Source organism: Macaca mulatta, chromosome 12 (assembly GCF_049350105.2).
Source record: "Macaca mulatta isolate MMU2019108-1 chromosome 12, T2T-MMU8v2.0, whole genome shotgun sequence".
Lineage (NCBI taxonomy): Eukaryota > Metazoa > Chordata > Mammalia > Primates > Cercopithecidae > Macaca > Macaca mulatta.
The window spans coordinates 76086911-76106764 of record NC_133417.1 but is presented as its reverse complement, the minus strand read 5'-3'; the positions used below and the strand labels follow the sequence as shown (position 1 = coordinate 76106764).

Sequence of the window (19854 nt, the reverse complement as noted above, 5' to 3'; positions counted from 1 at the left end):
AAAAAAATACAAAAACCCCAACCAAACAACCCAATTTAGAAAGCTGTACCAGCTGTGCAAATCTTACATTTCCTTTTTTTAAGGTAAGTTTTGTCCATTCATGGAAAATGTTAGAGATACATCAATGAAAAATTTTATTTCCATGTTAGGTAATCTAATTTGTAATTCCATTTATCTTAATATTTTGGCCTCATAAGCCCACTGGAGCCATAACAAGTAAATATTAGAATTTGAACAAAAAATTTCCCACTGTCTATTAATTGTGGAGTCTATTTATTGTGAGCAGTCTATTTATTGTGGAGGCTTTATAACCTGATGGACAAGGCTTTAAATTAAATTATAATGTTTTAGCGGCAGATCTTTGACTGTCCTAATAGTATTCAATATGGGCAGGGGGAAGAGACTTGATGTGCAGTCTAGCTAATCTATAAAAAAGTATTTTACAACATATTTAGTTTTAGTTCTTTTATTGCTAACAACAACAACAACAACAAAACCTTTGGTAGCATGTATTATGTAGCAAACCTAATTGAGAGGCAGGATTTGAGTGGACTGATAGGAATTCGTTAGTCACGGAGTGCAAAGATATGCAGAACAGAGCAGATCCAGGTGGTAGGTTGTCAAACTTGAATTAAATTTTCCCAATGTGGCTTCATCATTAGGTCTGAAATTTAATGAATTTCAAGAAGGCAATTTTACCTGTAGTTAAATAAAAGTGATTATATTCTACATAGATTCATTAGCCAAATATAAGTGTTTTTGGGGGATGACTTAAAATATTTTTTCTTTTTCATCTATATGGATTGTTAATAATTGGTTATACTCATAAATTTGTGCCTTTCCTTGAAAACTAATTAGCTGGTGGAAGTAAACTACTAGGTTTAAATTCTGCTGTTAATATGATACCTTGTGTGACTTCATGATTCCCCACTGGACACTTAGGTAAGTGCTTCCTATCTGAGGATGAATGTAGTTCCTCTGGGGAAGGTCAGAGGGGTTTGTGTGAGGCTAATCATATTCATCCTGTCTCCTGAGACCAGAGACATGTTTTAGTTTTTTCCTTTTTTGATACTGTATATTTGCCTCATAAAAAATACAAGTTTTCCCTTTTCCTTGCGGATTTCTTTTAAACATCTGTGTAAGTATATAGTTTAGCTCGACTTTGTATACTACTCTGATACTTATTTCATTTACTTAAAGATACACATATTTATTAATGCTGGACACTCTCCAGGCATTTGTAAATAGTAACTCATTTGCTTCTCCTAACAATCATATGAAGTCCTGTTAGTATCCCTACTTTACAGATGAGGAAATCGAGGCATAGAGAAGTTAAGTAATGTACCCAAGGGCCAGGCACAGTGGCTCGTGCCAGTAATCCCATCATTTAAGGAGACTGAGGTGGGCAGATGGCTTGAGCGCAGGAGTTCGAGACCAGCCTGGACAACATGGTGAAACCCTGTCTCTACAAAATATACAAAAATTAGCTGGGTGTTGTGGTGCACGCCTGTAGTCGCAGCTAGTTGGGAAGCTGAGGTGGATCGCCTGAGCCCAGGAGGTTGAGGTTGCAGTGAGCCATGATTACGCCACTATACTCCAGCCAGGGCAGCAGAGGGAGACCTTGCCTTAAAAAAAAAAAAAAAAAACCAAAAAACAATAATGTACCCAGGCACAGACAGAGAATATTTAGCAGAGCCAGGATTCAGACTCGGCTGAGTGCATGCTCTTAACAGTTACACTGTTCTGTCAGTGTTATTTCCTTGAATGGATGCACTATAATTGGTTAACTGTTCTTCTTTAGGTAGGATGTTAGTCATGAATCTTTTGGTTACACGTGATAACAACACAACTTTGTTAAGTTAAAAAATGAGTGTATTGGTTCACATAGTGGGAATTGTATGTGGAGGATGATGGAATGGCTTTGGAAACAGCCAGATCCAAGGTTGCAAGTAATGTCACTGGGTTTCTTTGTCTCCTTTTTGGGTTTTTCTAGCCTCTTGCTTCTGGAGCCCCAGACATATACCTTTAACTTAGCAACCACACTTGAAAGACAGCTTCTCTTTCCTGATGTCCACATGTGTCAGTTCTGGGTTGTTGGTAATAAATTCTGATTGTCAGTTCCTTAACCAATCATTGGAACCTGGGAGATGAGCTACAGCAAGGGCAGCCACTTTGGTAGCTGTGGTTAGGGTCAGTTGGGGAACCCACAGAAAGCCATGATTGACAGTCTCCTTGAGATGACGTGAATTGGATGAGGTGTAGTTTTCCTGAGGAAGGGATGATGGTGAGAAAAAAACAACTATAGTGAATCATTTAGGTTATGTCTTTTTAATTTTAATTTTATGACTATCATAGATAATGATATAGTAACTCAGTAAAAGCCTCTTTTTTTAAATACTAGATTTTCAGTGATGGGATTACCAGAGCAGATATAAAACAATTTTAGGGCTTTTGATAAATGTTGCCAGATTATTTTTTTGAAGGATACATGTGCTTAGCTCATATACCAACAGCATGCATGAGATGAGCGTGTACTTTTGAACCAGGTAGGGTTCATCTCATCTTAGAAATACTGTATTGGGCTTAAATATTAACACATGCCTTGCACTTAATCAAAGGGTTGCAAACTTGACACTGAGTAAATATCTAATGCAGTTTATCAAATGTTTCATATTTTCTCTGGATATTTTTAATTCTCATTATTAAAAAATTTTTATTATGCAGTTTTCTTTCTTTCTTTCTTTCTTTCTTTCTTTCTTTCTTTCTTTCTTTCTTTCTTTCTTTCTTTCTTTCTTTCTTTTTCTTTGTCTTTTTTTTTTGAGACAAGGTCATACTCTGCCACCCAGGCTGGAGCGCAGTGACATGATCACGGCTCACTGCAACCTCCAACTCCTGTCCTCAAGCACACCCCTTCATCTCAGCCTCCCAAGTAGCTGGGACTACAGGTGCATGCCACCACATCCTGCTGATTTTTTTAACTTTTTGTGGAGAGATGGTCTCCCTATGTTGCCAGGGCTGGTCTTGAACCCCTGGGCTCAACCAGTCCTCCTGCCTCTGCCTTTCTAAGGGTTGGGATTACAGGCATTAGCCATTGTGCCCAGTCTGTTGTATAGTTTTAAACAACAAAACCAAAAGGCTAATAAATGGTACCACTTTGCAAGCTCCTGCCCCTCCTTTATTTTTCCTCCCAGTGTCTCCTACTTCTCTGACCTAGTTGGCAGCATTATACTTTTTGGATGTTGGTAGCATGTGTAAAATACATTATTGCATAACAAGTTAATATAATAGTTTCAAGGGTTTTGCCACTTAATTATACTAAGTTACTTAACCTCTCAATGCCTTATCTGTAGATTTTATTTTTGATAGGGTGGGATAGTAATAGTAACTTTGTCACAAGGTTGTGAAATTAAATGAGAAATGCATGGCACTTTAACAACTCACTATGGATTTTTTCATTTCTTTTCTTCTTATCCTGCTGCTGCTTCTCCCTGCCCGCCCCCCGCCCCCGCCCCCCCTTTTTTTAGAGACAGGATCTTTCTCTGTTGTCCAGGCTGGAGAGAAATATAATTTATTTACTCCCAGTAAGGCAAATCTTAGAAATGTTAAAAAAAAAAAAAAAAAAGCAATTCAAAGGATGGAAAATGACTATGTGCATAATATTTACCACAGTATTATATAGTGAGAAGAAATGAGACCAACAACTGCGATTAAGTTTTGGTATGTATATCAACTAAATGTTTTATATACATTTTATATATATATATATATATATTTTTGTTGTTGTTGTTGTTAAAGACAGAGTCTCGCCCTGTTACCCAGGCTGAAGTATAGTGGCACGATCTTGGCTCACTGCAACCTCTGCCTCCAGGGTTCAAACAATTCTCACACGTCAGCCTCCTGAGTACCTGGGACTACTACGCACCACCACGCCTGGCTAATTTTTGTATTTTTGGTAGAGACAGGGTTTCACCATGTTGGCCAGACTGGTCTTGAATGCCTGACCTGAGGTAATCTACCCTTCTTGTCCTTCCAAAGTGCTGGGATTCCAGGCGTGAGCCACTGCGCCCAGCCTTGTATACATTCACTTAAAAGATAATTAGGAAAACTGTGCAATATGGGAACATGTACAAATGACCAAACATAGTCTAAAAGTTACTTTTCAATGACTCCATAATATTAGCTTGTTTTTTGTCTCACCTTTCTCTCAAAAGAAAAAATTCACCACCAAGAGCAACAATGACAAACAACATGCCCAAAATCACACAGATGAGAAGTGATTGAAAAAAGGTTGCCAACCCAAGTCCACAGTCCTAATCCCTATACCACACTGCCTGTATTCCCACTGGTAAACACACATTATTAGGCACCTAGTGCACATAAAGTACTCTCTCTCCTTGGTACTAGTAAGAACACACAAAAAACACAGTGTAGGCCCCTTTTAAAATTTGCAATATAATGCTTTAAAGTATACAACTGCTGCTGGGCACAGTGGCTCATGCCTGTAATCTCAGCACTTTGGGAGGCTGAGGTGGGTGGATCACGAGGTCAGGAGATCGAGACCATCCAGACTAACGGTGAAACCGCGTCTCAAGTAAAACTACAAAAAATTAGCCGGATGTGGTGGCACGCACCTGAAATCCCAGCTACTCAGGAAACTGAGGCAGGAGAATCGCTTGAACCTGGGCAGTGAATGTTGCAGTGAGCCAAGATAGTGCCACTGCACTCCCATCTGGGTGACAGAATGAGACTCCATCTCAAAAAAAAAAAAAAAAAAAAAGAAATGACTGCATACCAATATAATGTATAAACACTGCTAATCCAAATCTAGTGCTTGACACTTAAATGGTGTAACCGTGTCTTATACATGTGATCAATTCTAAAGCCACAGAAAATTACAGGCACTAAGATGATGAAAGCAGCAATTTAGGACATCATTCGAAATCTCCATCTGTGAGCTACAATTCTTCAACGGGCTGGAGAAATAAACCATCAAAGTCAAGCATGCTATGGCTATAAGGAACATTTATTCAGATAGTACTTGTTCCCTATTCTTTGCCACATAAACAGAGAGGAAAACATTTAAATTCTAAAGTATCATTATATCCACACGTAATAGTAATGGTTAAAACATAAGCCAGGTGCAGTGGAGCATGCCTGTAGTCCCAACTACTTGGGAGGCTGAGGCAGGAGGATCATTTGAGCCCAGAAGTTCAAGGCCATACTGTGCTGTGATCACAACTGTAAATTACTTTTTGATTTTTACATTTCAAAGATTTGGCTTACTGGGCAAAGGGGGTGAGTATTTTTATGTCATTTAATCTATATTGTCACTGTTTTCTCAGTGGGATAACTAGGATTTTAGTCTATTGTTCTCTGAGATGAATCAGTTGTCAGAGTTGTAGAATTTTATAGAAACCTTATTGGCATAGTTTGTTCATTCAGCAAGTATTTTTGGACCTGAAGTCCAGTAATAAGGAAACAAAGACAGATATGATGAAGTTAGTCCTTGCCTACTAGGAGCTTAGTCACAGTCTAGTGAGGAAGGATAATTTCTAACATTTAATTTATACTTTTGAAGAACACCTTGTGGGTTGGATAAAACAACCCAAGTTGCCACTTTTCAGCTTCTGAGATAAGCTATATCAAGGTGTTATATTCATTGGCCATTTGGTTGCTAGAAATTAACTTAAGCAAAACAGATTTATAGTAGTAGAAGGTTATAGAGCTGGATATCCCTTAGACCCCAGTTAGGCCTTAAGGAGACTGAAGTAGGAACTGGAAATTCAGGAATCACAGTAGCATTGTTCTCTTGTGGATCATTGAGCAACTGTTTCCAGTGCTGTGAAATAAAGTTTTCTAAAAAGGAGAAGTGGGAAGGAAGGAAATTGTATTTCTGCCACAGAGGTTATGAACAAAGTACTCCCTAGAGAAGGGAGTTACACAGTTTTCCTCCAGTTTAACTGCTGTTAAGTGGTATCTTGTTTCAGTTGGTATGTCTTGATTGGTAGTGAGATTGAACTTAATATTTTTATCAAAAGCCCAAAGCCAATTTTTCTTGACGGCTGTATCTTAGACATGAGAATACACGGTAGTGATGTTAATTCTTGTTACATTTGATGAAACTATTTCCACCATCATATTTTTTCTTTTATACATTTGAATATTTTCCGTTGTATAAACTTTTATGCTTTTATTGAATTCAATGCCAGTTTTTCTTTATATTTTATTTATTTATTTTCTTGTCAGATGGGTCATATGCTGATGTCATAACAAGGTTTGAGAGAGGCACCTCTCATGTGTGAGCACCCAGTCATCACACTTACGAACTACAAAAGGATCCCATTCTTACAGAGTCTCGCTCTGTTGTCCCGGCTGGAGTATAGTGGTGCAATCATAGCTCACTGCAGCCTTGAACTCCGGGGCTCAAGTGATTCTCCCACCTCCGCCTCCTAAATAGCTAGGACTGCAGGCACACTTCACCATGCCTGGCTCTTTATGATACTTTAATGAGTATAAGTCTTTAAAAGTTATTGCTTTCTGAAGTTCAAGTACTCTAATTTTAGTGTGATTCAACTGATTTTATTTCTAAATTTTATATGGTATTTTATCTTTCATATTGAAGCATAACACATACAGAAAAGGCACACAGAGTAGTGCTCAGTAAGTTATTGTAAACTCTGACCTATGTAATGACCATTGAGACAAGAAATAGAATATTGCCGGCACTTCAGAAACTCTCCTTCCCCATCAGTCACTACCTTCTCCGTGCTCCCCAAAGTAACCATTATTCTGATTTAGTTATTCCTGTTTTTGAGTTTTATATAAATGGATCCACACAGTATATATTTTGTATCTACTTTTGCCCCACGTATTATTTGTAAGATTCATCCACATTATTTTCTGAAACTGCAATTTTCATTGCACTATAATATTACTTTGTGTGAATGTACTACATTTTATACTTTGTTGATTGACATTTGGATTGTTTCTACTTGACAAAATATTAATAATGGTATTATGAACACGTTTATACCTGTCTCTTCATACATTATATTTGTTTTTTGTTTTTTTGTTTTGTTTTGTTTTGTTTTTTTTGAGACAGAGTCTCACACTGTTGCCCAGGCTGGAGTGCTGTGGCACAATCTCGGCTCACTGCAACTTCCGCCTCCTGGGTTCAAATGATTCTCCTGCCTCAGCCTTCCCAGTAGCTGGGACTACATGCGTGCATCTCCACGCCTGGCTAAGTTTTGTATTTTTGGTAGAGACGGGGTTTCACCATGTTGGCCAGGCTGGTCTCGAACTCAAGGCCTCAAGTGGTCTGCCCATCTTGGCCTCCCAAAGTGTTGGGATTATAGGTGTGAGCCACCATGCCTGACTGTAAGATGGTGTCTCTGTGGTTTTAATTTTTGTTTCCTTGATGACTAAGGATGTTTACCACTTTTTCATGAAGTTTGTTGGCCTTTTGGTTATCCTTTGCGAAGTGCTTGTTCAAATCTTTTGTTCATTTGTCTTTTGTGTTTGTCTTTTGAAAACCATATTTGAAGGCATTCTTTTTGTATTTTGGATGAGAAGTCTTATTTTTTATTAAAACTTTTTCCCCCTATTCTGTGGCCTGCTTTTGTCTTTTCTTTATGGTATTTAAGAAGACTTTTCTTATCTCAAGTGCATAAAAATGTTTTCCTATATTTTCTGTTTTTAAATCAGGCATTATAGCTGCAAATTTCCCTGTAAGTACTGATTTAGTTCATTCCATAAGTTTTGATATGTTGCATTTTTGTTTTTATTCATCTCGAGTATTTTCTAATTTTTCTTTTTATTTCATTTGACCCATTAGTTATTTAGGAATATGTTAATTTCTACATATTTGTGAATTTCCTGATTTTTTTTCTGTTACTGAGTTCTAATTTAATTCTGTTGTGGTCAGAGAACATACTTTCTATCCTTTCTATCCTTTTCAGTTTTTTGATGCTTGTTTTATGGTCTAGCATAGATCATCTATCCTGGAGAATGTTCCATGTGTGCTTTTTTAGAAAAATGTATTGTGTTGTTGGGCAGAATGTTCTCTAGATGTCTTTTCCATCTAGTTGATTATAGTGTTTGTTTTCTGTTTCCTTATTGATCTTCTGCCTAGTTGTTCTATTCATTATTGAAAGTGGATTATTCTTCCAACTATTATTCTTGACTTGTCTATTTTTCCCTTTAATTCTGTCAGTTTTGTTTCATGTAATTTGGGGCTCTGTCATGAAGTGCAAATGATTATAATTGTTCTATCTTCCTAATAAATTGACCCATAATTGTTTTAAAATGTTTCTCTTTACCTCTCAAAACATTAAACAGTTTTTAAAAGTTTGTCTGATATTAGTATATTCATGCCAGCTCTTTTGTATGGTATGTTTTTTTCCATCCATTTACATCTTGCCCTGTCCTGTTTGCATTTTTGAATCTAAAATATGTCTTAAGTAGACAGCATTTAATTGAATCTTATTCTTTTAAAACCCCATCTGGTAATCTCTGCCTCTTGAGTGTGTTATTTAATCCATTCACATTTAGTGTTACTGGTAGGATTAAATTTGTCTGCCACTTCTCTGTTTTGTTTTCTATATGTCTCATTTATCTTTTGTCCTCTTTCCCTCCTCTACTGCTGTTTTTTGTATTACATGAGTATTTCCCAGTGTAACATTTTAATTTCTTTAATCATTTTAAAACTGTATTTGAATTACTAGTGATTACAGTAGGGCTTACATTTATATATCATAGCTTATCAGGGTCGACTTCATAGTTACTTTAATTGCAGCAATATATAGAAACTTTAGTCCTGTATAGCTCTATTCCATCACCCTTTGTTTGGGGGGTGCGGGGGGCAGATAGAGTTCCGCTTTTCTGCCCAGTCGTGTGGAGTGCAGTCATGTGATCCTGGCTCACTGCAACCTCTGTCTCCTGGGTTCAAACAATTCTCATGCCTCAGTCTCTTGAGTAACTGGGATTACAGGCACGTGCCACCACACCCAGCTAATTTTTTGTATTTTACTAGAGATGGGGTTTCACTGTATTGACTGGGCTGACCTTGAATTCCAGACCTCAAGTGATCCTCCCACCTTGGCCTCCCAGATATATCTTTTGATGAAACTGAGATAAGGAAAAGACATACATTTTATAGTTTGTTGTACTAACCTTACTTGTCTATTCATTTACCATTTGATGTCATTTCCTTACTTTCAGTAAAGTTTGTCACTACTGACCCCTTTATCCATTCATGCATTTATTTATTTATTTATTTATTTAGACATGGAGTCTTGCTTTGTTGCCCAGGCTGGAGTGGTGGCATGATCTTGGCTCACGGCAACCTGGGTTCAAGTGATTCTTGTGCCTCAGCCTGCCTCCCTGGTAGCTGGGATTACAGATGTGAGCCACCATGCTCAGCCCTGATTTCTAATTTGACTCCACTCCAGTAAGATTTAAATCCCAGGACTTCAGTTCTTGGAAATATGAGACTTGCTTTATGGTTCAACATACGGTCTTTTTGGGTAAACCTTCCTTGTGTACAACAACAAAATATTTATAGGCTATAGTTGTTAGATGTGGTATAATATGTCCTATCAAGTTTGTTTCTGTTTCAGATTGTTACTGCTTTTGCATTTGTTTGCTCCTATTCAGACAAAGGTTTGTTAAAATATCCCCAAATGATTATAACATTTGTCTGTTTGTGTGTTTGATTTGTCAGTTTTTGTTTTATGTATTTTGGTTAGGTTAATAAGTGCCGACAAGTCAAGGCTTTTTAAAAGCTACCTGGTGAATCAAACTTCTTATTGTGTCCCTCTTTATCTCAGTATTGCATTTTACCTTGTAGTATTCGTATCTAGTGTTAAGACAGATACACTTTCATTTGGTATTTGCATGATACAGCTTTTCCCATTCTTTCAGCTTTCGAGTTTTAGTTATATCTTGTAAGTTGCATATATTAGTTAAAAAAAACTAGTTTGACCATGTTTGTTCTTTAATTGGAACATTTAGTACATTTACATTTAATATGCTTGCTGATATATTTAGGTTTAAATTAATACTCCTAATAAATGATTTCTATTTATCCTGTTTGAACTTTCTCTTATTATTTTCTGCTGCTTTTGGGATTATTATTATTTTTTGTTCCAAATACCCCCCACTCCCTAACTTGGCTTAATAGTTAGACCATCTTTTTTTAAATTTGTTTTTAATGTTTATCCTAGAGATTACAATATGCTTCCTTTCTGTGTTAAAGTGTGATATAAGTTAGCACTTTTTTCTCTTTCTGGTCAGTGCAGCAACATTAGAAAACATTAATTGTACATTTCCCTCTCCAGAATTATATACTATTGCCAGATAGTTCTCTGATATTTTAACTCCCCACAAGATATTATCATTAGTGTTTTATTCAGTAATTATACATTTAAATTTGTTTATATACTCAGTTTTTTTCCTTCAATCTTCAGTGCATTTCCAGGCTTCTAGCTGGGTTGATTTTCTCTCTCTGAAAATACTCCCTCTTTTTTTTCTCTCTCTCTGTTTGGGCCTATCTGTTGAGGAATTCTTTTTTGCTTATCTGATAATCCCTTTTTTTTTTTCATTTTTTATTCTTGAAGGGATTTTTTTGTGGGGAGGGAGCTGGGTATAGAAGTCTTGGTTGGCAGTTATTTTCATTTGTCATGTTGCAGCTATGCACAGTGCCCTTGAGACCTGGTTTCCACAGTTTCTGTTGAGAAATCAACTCTCAGTCTTATTGTTGCTCCTTTGACTGTACTCTAGCTTGTAGATCTCTGGTCACTTTTTGTTTTTGTTGCAGTGGGGGTGTTTATTTTTAGTTTTCAGCAGTTTTACTGTGATATGTCTAGGTGTCTTTTACTTGTTCAGCTTGGTGTTTGTAGGACTTCTTATATCTGTGACTTAGGACTGCACTGCCCAGTGCCAGCCACTAGCTGCATGTAACTATTGATACCAATTAACATTTAAAAAGTTATAAATTCAATTCCTCACGTTTTAAGTTCTCAGTAGCCAAATGTTTCTGTTAGTTACTGTATTGGCAGATGGAGAAGGTTTCCATCCTTCTATCAATAGAATAGAAAGTTCTGTTGCATCATTCTATCAGTAGAATAGAAAGTTGTGTTGTACAGGACTGACGAGTGTGTTCATCAGTTTTGGAAAATTCTCAGACCGTGTCACTTCAGATAGTGCTCCTGTCTTGTCATCTTTTTTCCTCCTGGTACTCCAGTTATACATGTATTAGACATTCTTAAATTTGCCCTATGTTTCTTACATCCTTTTTTGTATGTTTTATCTTTTTATTCTTGTGTGCATTTTTAAAGATATATTTTTCTGACCAATCTTCCAGTTCATTATTTCTCTTAGGCTGTGTCTAATATGCCATCAGACTCATACACTGAGTTCTTTAATTTAGTTTATTTTACTTTTTAGTTCTAGAATTTCAGTTTTATTCTCTTTAGTTGCAGGTTTTCTGCTAAAGTTTCAGTCTTGCTACTCAGCATACTTATTTGACAGTCTGTGTCTGATAACTTAATTATCTAGATCCCTTTGGGTCTTGTTCCATGTTTCATTTGCATTTCATTTGTGTTATTTTCTTGGATTTCTGATTGTTTTTTATTGTGTATGAGACATTTGATGTGAAAAACTATAGAAGTAATTTGAGGCTTAGAATAATGGTAGTCTTCCATGACATAAAATTTACATCTAATTTTGACAGAAATATAGGGGCCCTATAAATCTGCTTTTCTTAATTCACTTTTAAGGATTGAGATTATTTGAAGCTGGGCTTTAATTGTATTCCTTTTGCTCTGAGGTTGAGATTCCAACCCAGAGTTTGAGGGAGGCTCAGGGTCTCATTTTTGTCTGGCTAGCCCAGTGAGGCTGTCAGATGTTTTCCTTAGCTTCCCAGCCTCACAGTCACTGCTTAAATCAGCAGATGCCTGTAGGGGAGAAGAAACGGTATACCAGACTCACCTCTGGGTACTTCGTGAATTCGGGCCCCATTTCTTTCCTGCCTGATCTCTAGAAGCAGACTTTTCTTTTTTTAAACTTAGTTCAACTTTTCAAGTTTCTTCAGCCAGAGATTGGTTTGATGACCTGATCACCATTACTGGAAGTAGAAAGTCCTTGTTTGCTCTTATTTTTAATACTTTACTTGGTTTTGAAATTTTGGGTGAATTTGAATCTTTTTCTCCTCTTAACCATGCTCTTCTTCTCTCAGCCTCTTTATCGTCCTTTTGTTTAAATTATCAATTGGTTATATCAGGGGTCTGCAACACCAGGGCTGCAGACCCATACTGGTCGCTGGCCTGTGAGGAACCAGCCACGCAGCGGGAGGTGAGCAGCAGGCCAGTGAGCATTCCCACCTGAGCTCCACTTCCTGTCAGATCACCCACCACGTTAGATTCTCAGAGGAGCATGGACCCTGTTGTGAACTGCACATGCAAGGGATCTAGGTTGCTCGCTCCTTATGAGAATCGAACTAATGCCTGATGATTTGAGGTGTAACAGTTTCATCTGAAACCATCTCCACTGCACCCCACCCCACCCCACCCCACCCCTGGTCCATGGAAAAATTGTCTTCCACAAAACTGGCCACTGGTGCCAAAAAAGGTTGGGGACCACTGGGTTATATACAGAGTTTGAATAGGACCAACTTGTGGAGCAGTTAGCCATCTGGAGTTGTAGGTTTAGTTGGAAGCAGAACTATCTTTGCCTTTGATGCCTTGAAGACAGCTGGTTTTTGTGTTGTTGTTGTTGTTGTTTGTTTGTTTTTGAGACAGAGTCTCACTCTGTTGCCCAGGCTGGAGTGCAGTGGTGGGATCTCGGTTCACTGCAACCTCTGCCTCCTGGATTCAGGCTATTCTTCTGCCTCAGCCTCCCAAGTTAGCTGGGACTACAGGCGCGTGCTACCACGCCTAGCTAATTTTTGAATTTTTAGTAAAGACAGGGTTTCGCCTTGTTGTCCAACCTGGTCTCAAACTCGTGACCTCGAGTGATCCGCCCGCCACTGCCTCCCAAAGTGCTGGGATTACAGGCGTAAGCCACCATGCCCAGACAGATTACTGTTATTTTAAAAGTCTTTTTTTGGCAACTGGCTAGTACCAATGTAAGTTACATTTGGATTCAGATAAAATCTTCAAAGCATTACAATATATTTTTAAAAGACAGCTCTTCATGAAATCACATTGTGTGTGTGTGTGTGTGTGTGTGTGTGTGTATCCTATTTAATGCTGGGTATTTTCTCAGCTCTGTACTCAATTCTTTGTCCTATGAGTAAAAATGTGATACACATCTTTAGTCACTTTGCTTCTTTTAAATTATTACCCTTTGAGCAGTAATTTAATATAAAAAACGTTTTAGCTTTCAAAACAGACTTTTAGAGTTGCTTACAGTATAACATACCCTTTATCCCTTTAGAAAATTTCATCTTACAGTATTGTAGTTACTGTTTCAATTTGTTGATTGAGTTATTTAGTCAAAAAATATGAATGTCTTTAGGGATGTTACTGTATTGTACGAGTTGTAACTTTAGAGTGCCACTAGCAACACATACATATGAACCAGTTTAATGGAAACATTACTGCTCTCATGGTAGTTTTAGGAAGTGTGTGGCTTGTTAAGTAGGGATGGTATTACATGTTATTTTACTTACTACATATATTTGATTATCAAGAGATTAAGCAGTTTTCCACATCTTTATTACTGTTTCTATTTGTGACTTGTTTTAAAAATTAAAACAGTCTTAAATCTCATCTTGGACTTGTTACTCCTGCTCATTACTGCCAAGGCTTACTATAGTATTTACTAACTACAAGGAGTGTGATTGTTTTTATGTTAAGATTACTTAAGTTTCTTTGGACTAATTTTCTTCTTTACCTTGAGAAAAAAATGATTGGAATTTTTCAGAGGGGTTACGTTATTTCATACTGTCCTCCAAATGCTGGCATCTGAAATTTGAAGGTCTTCAGTGAAGATCAATTTATAGTAGTTATCTACTCTCTATTTGCTATTATAAAGCCAAAATAAATATATTAATTATGTCGTTTTAAGTATATTAGTATTTAACAAATTCTGTTTTTCCTTAAATTTTATGTTAATAAGTTAACTGGCTGAAACAAACATACATGGCCAGTTAGAACACTGTCTAAAACTTCTTGATATAAGCAAGCATTTTAGTTGTCTTTGAAAGCTCACACAATAAATTACAACCTCTATGTCTACCCCCTTGAGCTTGCTTTTAAGAAAGTGATAAAAGTGATGCGAACTTTTTATTATCATTAGTTCTCAATAATTTCATTGTATTGACTTTTATAGAATGCCTTTTCTAAATTTGTATGAAGTAAAAATAACTTTCAGTCCAGTTATTTGAGAAGACAAAGCTGTATAACTGAATAGTGGTATAAATCCTATGTTTATTAAGAGTGCCCAAAGAGCTTAATAACTAATGAAAGTTTATCTTTTTTTTTTTTTTTTGAGACAGAGTCTCACTCTGTCACTCAGGCTGTAGTGCAGTGGCGTGATCTCAGCTCACTGCAACCTTCACCTCCTGGGTTCAAGCAATTCTCCTGCCTCAGCCTCCCGAGTAGCTAGGACTACAGGCGCACGCTGCCACACCCACCTTATTTTTTGTATTTTAGTAGAAACGGGGTTTCATTGTGTTGCCCAGGTTGGTCGCAAACTCCTGAGCTCAGGCAGTCCACCCACCTTAGCCTCCCAAAGTGTTGGGATTACAGGCTTGAGCCACTGCGCCTGGCTGAAAGTTTATCTTAAAACTGAGGCTTACTTCAGATACTGAAGATATTACACATAAGACATGTGTGCATGTGCCTGGGTGTCTGTGTAGATGGCTTGGGGGTAGAAATAAAATCGAAAGCCACAGAAAACACTATGGCTTTTTATTTTTAAAAAAATCACTTCATTGAATCAACATTTTAATTTGTTGATATTCTTTTTTGAATTTACTTCATTTTATTTCTGCTCTGCATCTAATTCCTTATTTTGGGATAATATATAGAGCATGAGTCAGCAAACTTTTTTTTTTTTTTTTTTTGAGACAGGGTCTCACTCTGTCACCCAGCCTGGAGTACAGTGGCATGATCTCAGCTCATTGCAGCCTTGACCTCCAAGGCTTAAGCAATCCTGTCACCTCGCCTGGCTAATTTTTGTATTTTTTGTAGAGATGAGTTTCACCATGTTAGACTGTTTTTGAATGCCTGAGCTCAAGAAATCCACTGGTCTTGGCTTCCCAAAGTGCTGGGATTACAAGTGTGAGCCACCACACCTATCCTAAACTGTTTTTAAAAGAATTGTCACAACTATGACAACTCCTTGTGTTTGTGTGGTAAAGTGCAGCCATAGACAATATGCTAACAAGTGGAATGGCTGTGTTCATTAAAACCTTACTATGGACACTGATATTTGAATTTCATATTGATTTTACTAATCGCAAAGTAGTCTTCTTTTGATTTTTTTACCTTCTAATGTTTAACATGGTAGTCACTGCTGCCCATCCCTGTATAAAGTAACTTCCCTTGAGGAAGTTCAACCCTTCTAGTTACCCAGCTATCCAGGTAGTTTTTGAAGGTTTTGAATTAAAGAGCAGATGTTTCTCTGACTTTTCATAGATCAAGAAAAGTCAGGGATGAAAATTGTTAGCTCTGTACATATGCAAACATCTTAGCCATTTTTTGTTTTCAAAATTGTAATTGTGGTTAAAAAACACGAGACATAAAATTTACCATCTTAGCCTTTCTTTTCCTTTCCTGTCCTGTCCTGTCCTTTTCTGAGACAGGGTCTCCCTCTGTCACCCAGGCTGGAGTGCAGTGGTGCAGCCTCCGCCTCCCAGGTTCACTTGCCTCAGCCTCTGGAGAAGTTTGGATTATAAGCATGTGCCACCATGCCTGCCTCCATTTTAGCCATTTCTAAATCAGTAGTGTTACGTGTATTCCTATTGTTGTACAACTAATCTCCAGAATGTTTTCATTTTGTCAAACTGTAACTTTACACCCATTAAACAACTTTCTAATTCCCCTCTGCCCCTAGGCCCCAGCAACCACTATTCTACTTTCTGTTTCTGTAAGTTTCACTACTCTAGATACCTCACACAACTGGAATCTTGTATTTGTTATTTTGTGTCTGACTTATTTCCTTCAACATAATGTCTTCAAGGTTCATCCTTATTGTATGATGTTTCAGTGTTTCCTTCCTTTTTAAGACTGAGTAATATTCCATAGTATGTGTGTACCACATTTTGTTTATCCATTCATCTTTTGATTGGACATGGATTGCTTCCCACTTCTTGCATATTGTGAGTAGTGCTGCTATGAACATGGGTGTGCAGCTATTTCTTTGAGATCATGCTATTTTCTATCTAATTGTACCATTTTACATTCCTACTGACAGTACACAAGGGCTCCCATTTTTCCATAATCCTTGACAAGACTTTTTTTCAATGTTTTTGATGGTAGCCATTCTAGTAGGTATGAGGTGATATCTCATTGTATTTTTTTTATTTACATTTTTCCTAATAATTAGTGGTGTTGAGCATCTTTTTCTTGTTTTCTTGTTGCCCACGCTGGAGTGCAGTGGCACAACCTTAGCTCACTGCAGCCTCCGCCTCCCGGGTTCAAGTGATTCTCCTGCCTCAGCCTCTGGAGTAGCTGGGATAACAGGTGCCCACCACCACACCTGGCTAGTTTTTTACATTTTTAGTAGAGATAGGGTTTCACCATGTTGGCCATGCTGGTCTCGAACTCCTGACCTCAGGTGATCCACCCTCCTCGGCTTCCCAAAGTGCTGGGATTACAGGCATGACCCACCGTGCCCAGCCATCTTTTTCTTTTTTAAGAGACAGGATCTTGTTACATTGCCCAGGCTGGCCCCAAACTCCTGAGCTCAAATGATCCTCCCACCTCAGCCTCCAGACACTATGCCTAGCTCAATTAATATTTTTAATTGACAAATCATAATTGTATACATTTATGGGGTACAGTGTCATGTTTTGATATATATGTATACATACACACACACACACGCGCATGCGATGTGGAATGATTAAACCAAGCTAATGAACATATCTGTCACCTCCTTTAATTTTTCCAGCAAGACATTTGAAATGTATTCTCTTAGCTATTTTGAAATATGTGTAATACGTCATTAACTATAGTCACCCTGCTGTGCAATGGATCTCAAAAATTTATTTTTTCTTTCTAACTCAAACTTTGTATCCTTTGACCAACTTTTCCTCATTTCTCCCAGCCCGTGGTAACTGCTATTCTACTTTCTGCTTTTGTGAGTTCAAATTTTTTAGTTTCTACATGTATGTGAGATCATGTGTTATTTGTCTTTCTGTGCCTGGCTTATTTTACTTTGTCCTCTGAGTTCATCCATGTTGTTTCATATGACAGGATTTCCTTCCTTTTTAAGGCTGAATAGGCCTGACTCAGTGGCACATGCCTGTCCTGTAATCCTACCACTTTGGGAGGCTCAGGTGGAATGATTGCTAGAGCTCCACCTCAAGCACCCCTTGAGGTGTGAGCTGTGATGGCACTACTGCTCTCCAACCTGGATGACAGAGCAAGACCCTGTCTCAAAAAAAGAAAAAGCCAAATATTACATTGTATATATACCACATTTTTTTTCCTATTCATCTGTTGATGGACATTTAGGTTGATTCTGTATCTTGGCTATTGTGAATAGTGATGCAGTGAACATGGGAGTGCAGATATCTCCTTGACATATTGATTTCAGTTTCTTTGGATATATAGAAATGGGATTGCTGGATGTGAGCATCTTTTCATTTCTTGGCCATTTATATTTCATCTCTGGAGAAATGTCTGTTCGCATTCTTTGCCCAATTGTTAGTCAAATTGTTAGCCAACTATATTTTAATAATACTTTCTTTTCTCTCTCGCAGTGTGTCACAAGTACGAATAAATAAGAAATTAGCATAGTTTAATCCTTACTTACAAAGGTAATATATTGCAAGAATGAGGGGAACAGTAAGGGGAATTTCTGAATTGCTAAATGCCAGTCTAGTAGAGAAGCTGACCATTCCATAATTGTTTTTAAAGTACATGAACAGCAATCTGAGAGGATGAAATATATATATATAATGTGACTAAAAAAGATATGGGATTGATTTTTATGTGTCATATAGAATTAATCACACCTTGCCTATATATTATAATCAAATTGTTAAGCAGATAAGTTTAGAGAACTGTTAACGGTGCATGGCATTTAGGTTTACATGGTGAGTAAGAAAAAAACTTGAAATGATTTTGGCTGGGCACATAACAATGAATTTTATGAATAAAAAAATCAGCCAGGTATGGTGGCGCTATCTCTGTAGTATGAGATACTACATACTACAGTATCTCTGGTATGGGGACTATCTCTGTAGTCCCCAGCTACTTGGGAGAAGGTGGGAGGATTGCTTGAGCTGGAGATTGAGGCTGCAGTAAGCTGTGATCATGCCACTGCACTCCAGCCTGGGTGACAGCCTGACACCATCACAGTGTATATGAAACATAAATAAATTTTATGTTTAAACTTGGGTCCCATTCCCCAGATACCTCATTATGTACACACAAATATATAAAAAAAAAAAAATCAGAAGTCTAAAACATGTTGCTCCCAGGCATTTTGGATTTCCTAAGCCAGAAAACAACCATTCCCTTTTCTTTTTTTAAAAAAAGCTTATTTTATTTTATTTTAATTTAGATAGGGTCTCACTCTGTCTCCCAGGCTGAAGTGCAGTGGTGCCATCTCAGCTCACTACAACCTCTGCCTCCTGGGTTCAGGCGGTTCTTGTGCCTCAGCCTTCTGAATAGCTGGGATTACAGGCACCCGCCACCACGCCTGGCTAATTTTTTGTATTTTTAGTAGAGACAGGGTTTCCCCATGTCGGCCAGGCTGCTCTGGAACTCCTGACCTCACGTGATCCACCCGCCTCGGCCTCCCAAAGTGCTGAGATTACAGACATGAGCCTGCGCCTGAATTCAGTCTGTCACCAAATCTTGTTTTTTGTCTCTTAGATATTTTTCTGATCTGTCACTGCTCTAGTTTAGGCTCCTGTTTTCTCTTAACCTGGATGGCTGCCTAACATGTCTCCATGTATCCCCTCTGGAATCTACTGTTAGGCAAAAAAGCAGAAGCTATAGTACTTCACAAGTAACTGTGTTTAATTTTCAACTTGACTAAAGTAGCTCAGCTTGTATCCCTTTTATTTTTATTATTATGTAGTTTTACATATTGAGCTCCAAGAAATTATAGTTCCTTCGTTTTTAAATAAGATCTGTAAGAGGAGTTTAATCCATATTTAGAGTTGTGTTAATCTTCACACCAGTAAGTTAGACATTTATTCTCATTTTACAAATAAAGAAATGGTTCCTGAGAGTTAACTGTGTGGTGTTGAGATTTAGATTTAGTGTTTTGTTTCGTTTTTTGAGACAGTGTCTCACTGTTCCCTAGGCTGGAATGCAGTGGTGTGTTCATAGCTCACTGCAGCCTTGATCTCTGGGCTCAAGCGATCCTCCCGCCTCAATCTCTCCAGTAGTTGGGATCACCACACCCAGCTACTTTTTTGATGTTTTGTTGAGATGAGGTCTTACTATGTGGCCCAAGCTGATCTTGAACTCGGAAGCCGTAGCACCTGGCTGACAGCCATCAGTATTAAACACAAAAGTTTAAGTGTCCCTTTTAGGCTTTTAATTATCTTAGAAAACAGCTATTTGTAAAGAAATTGAAAGAACTTTTACTAAAATACCACTACGCTGTATTATTAGAGTACTAACATTAACATGCAATGAACTTACACAAATACGTAAGTTTATAATT

General features: G+C 37.6%; 1 protein-coding gene and 1 pseudogene across 2 annotated transcripts in view; one reads left to right on the top strand and one right to left on the bottom strand.

Moving 5' to 3' along the window:
• The window catches only part of TLK1 (tousled like kinase 1), a 166566-nt gene that overhangs the window by 7843 nt on the left and 138869 nt on the right, over positions 1–19854 (top strand). The gene's annotated exons all lie outside the window — the stretch shown is intronic.
• On the bottom strand, positions 6241–6338 carry LOC114671639 (small nucleolar RNA U13; annotated as a pseudogene).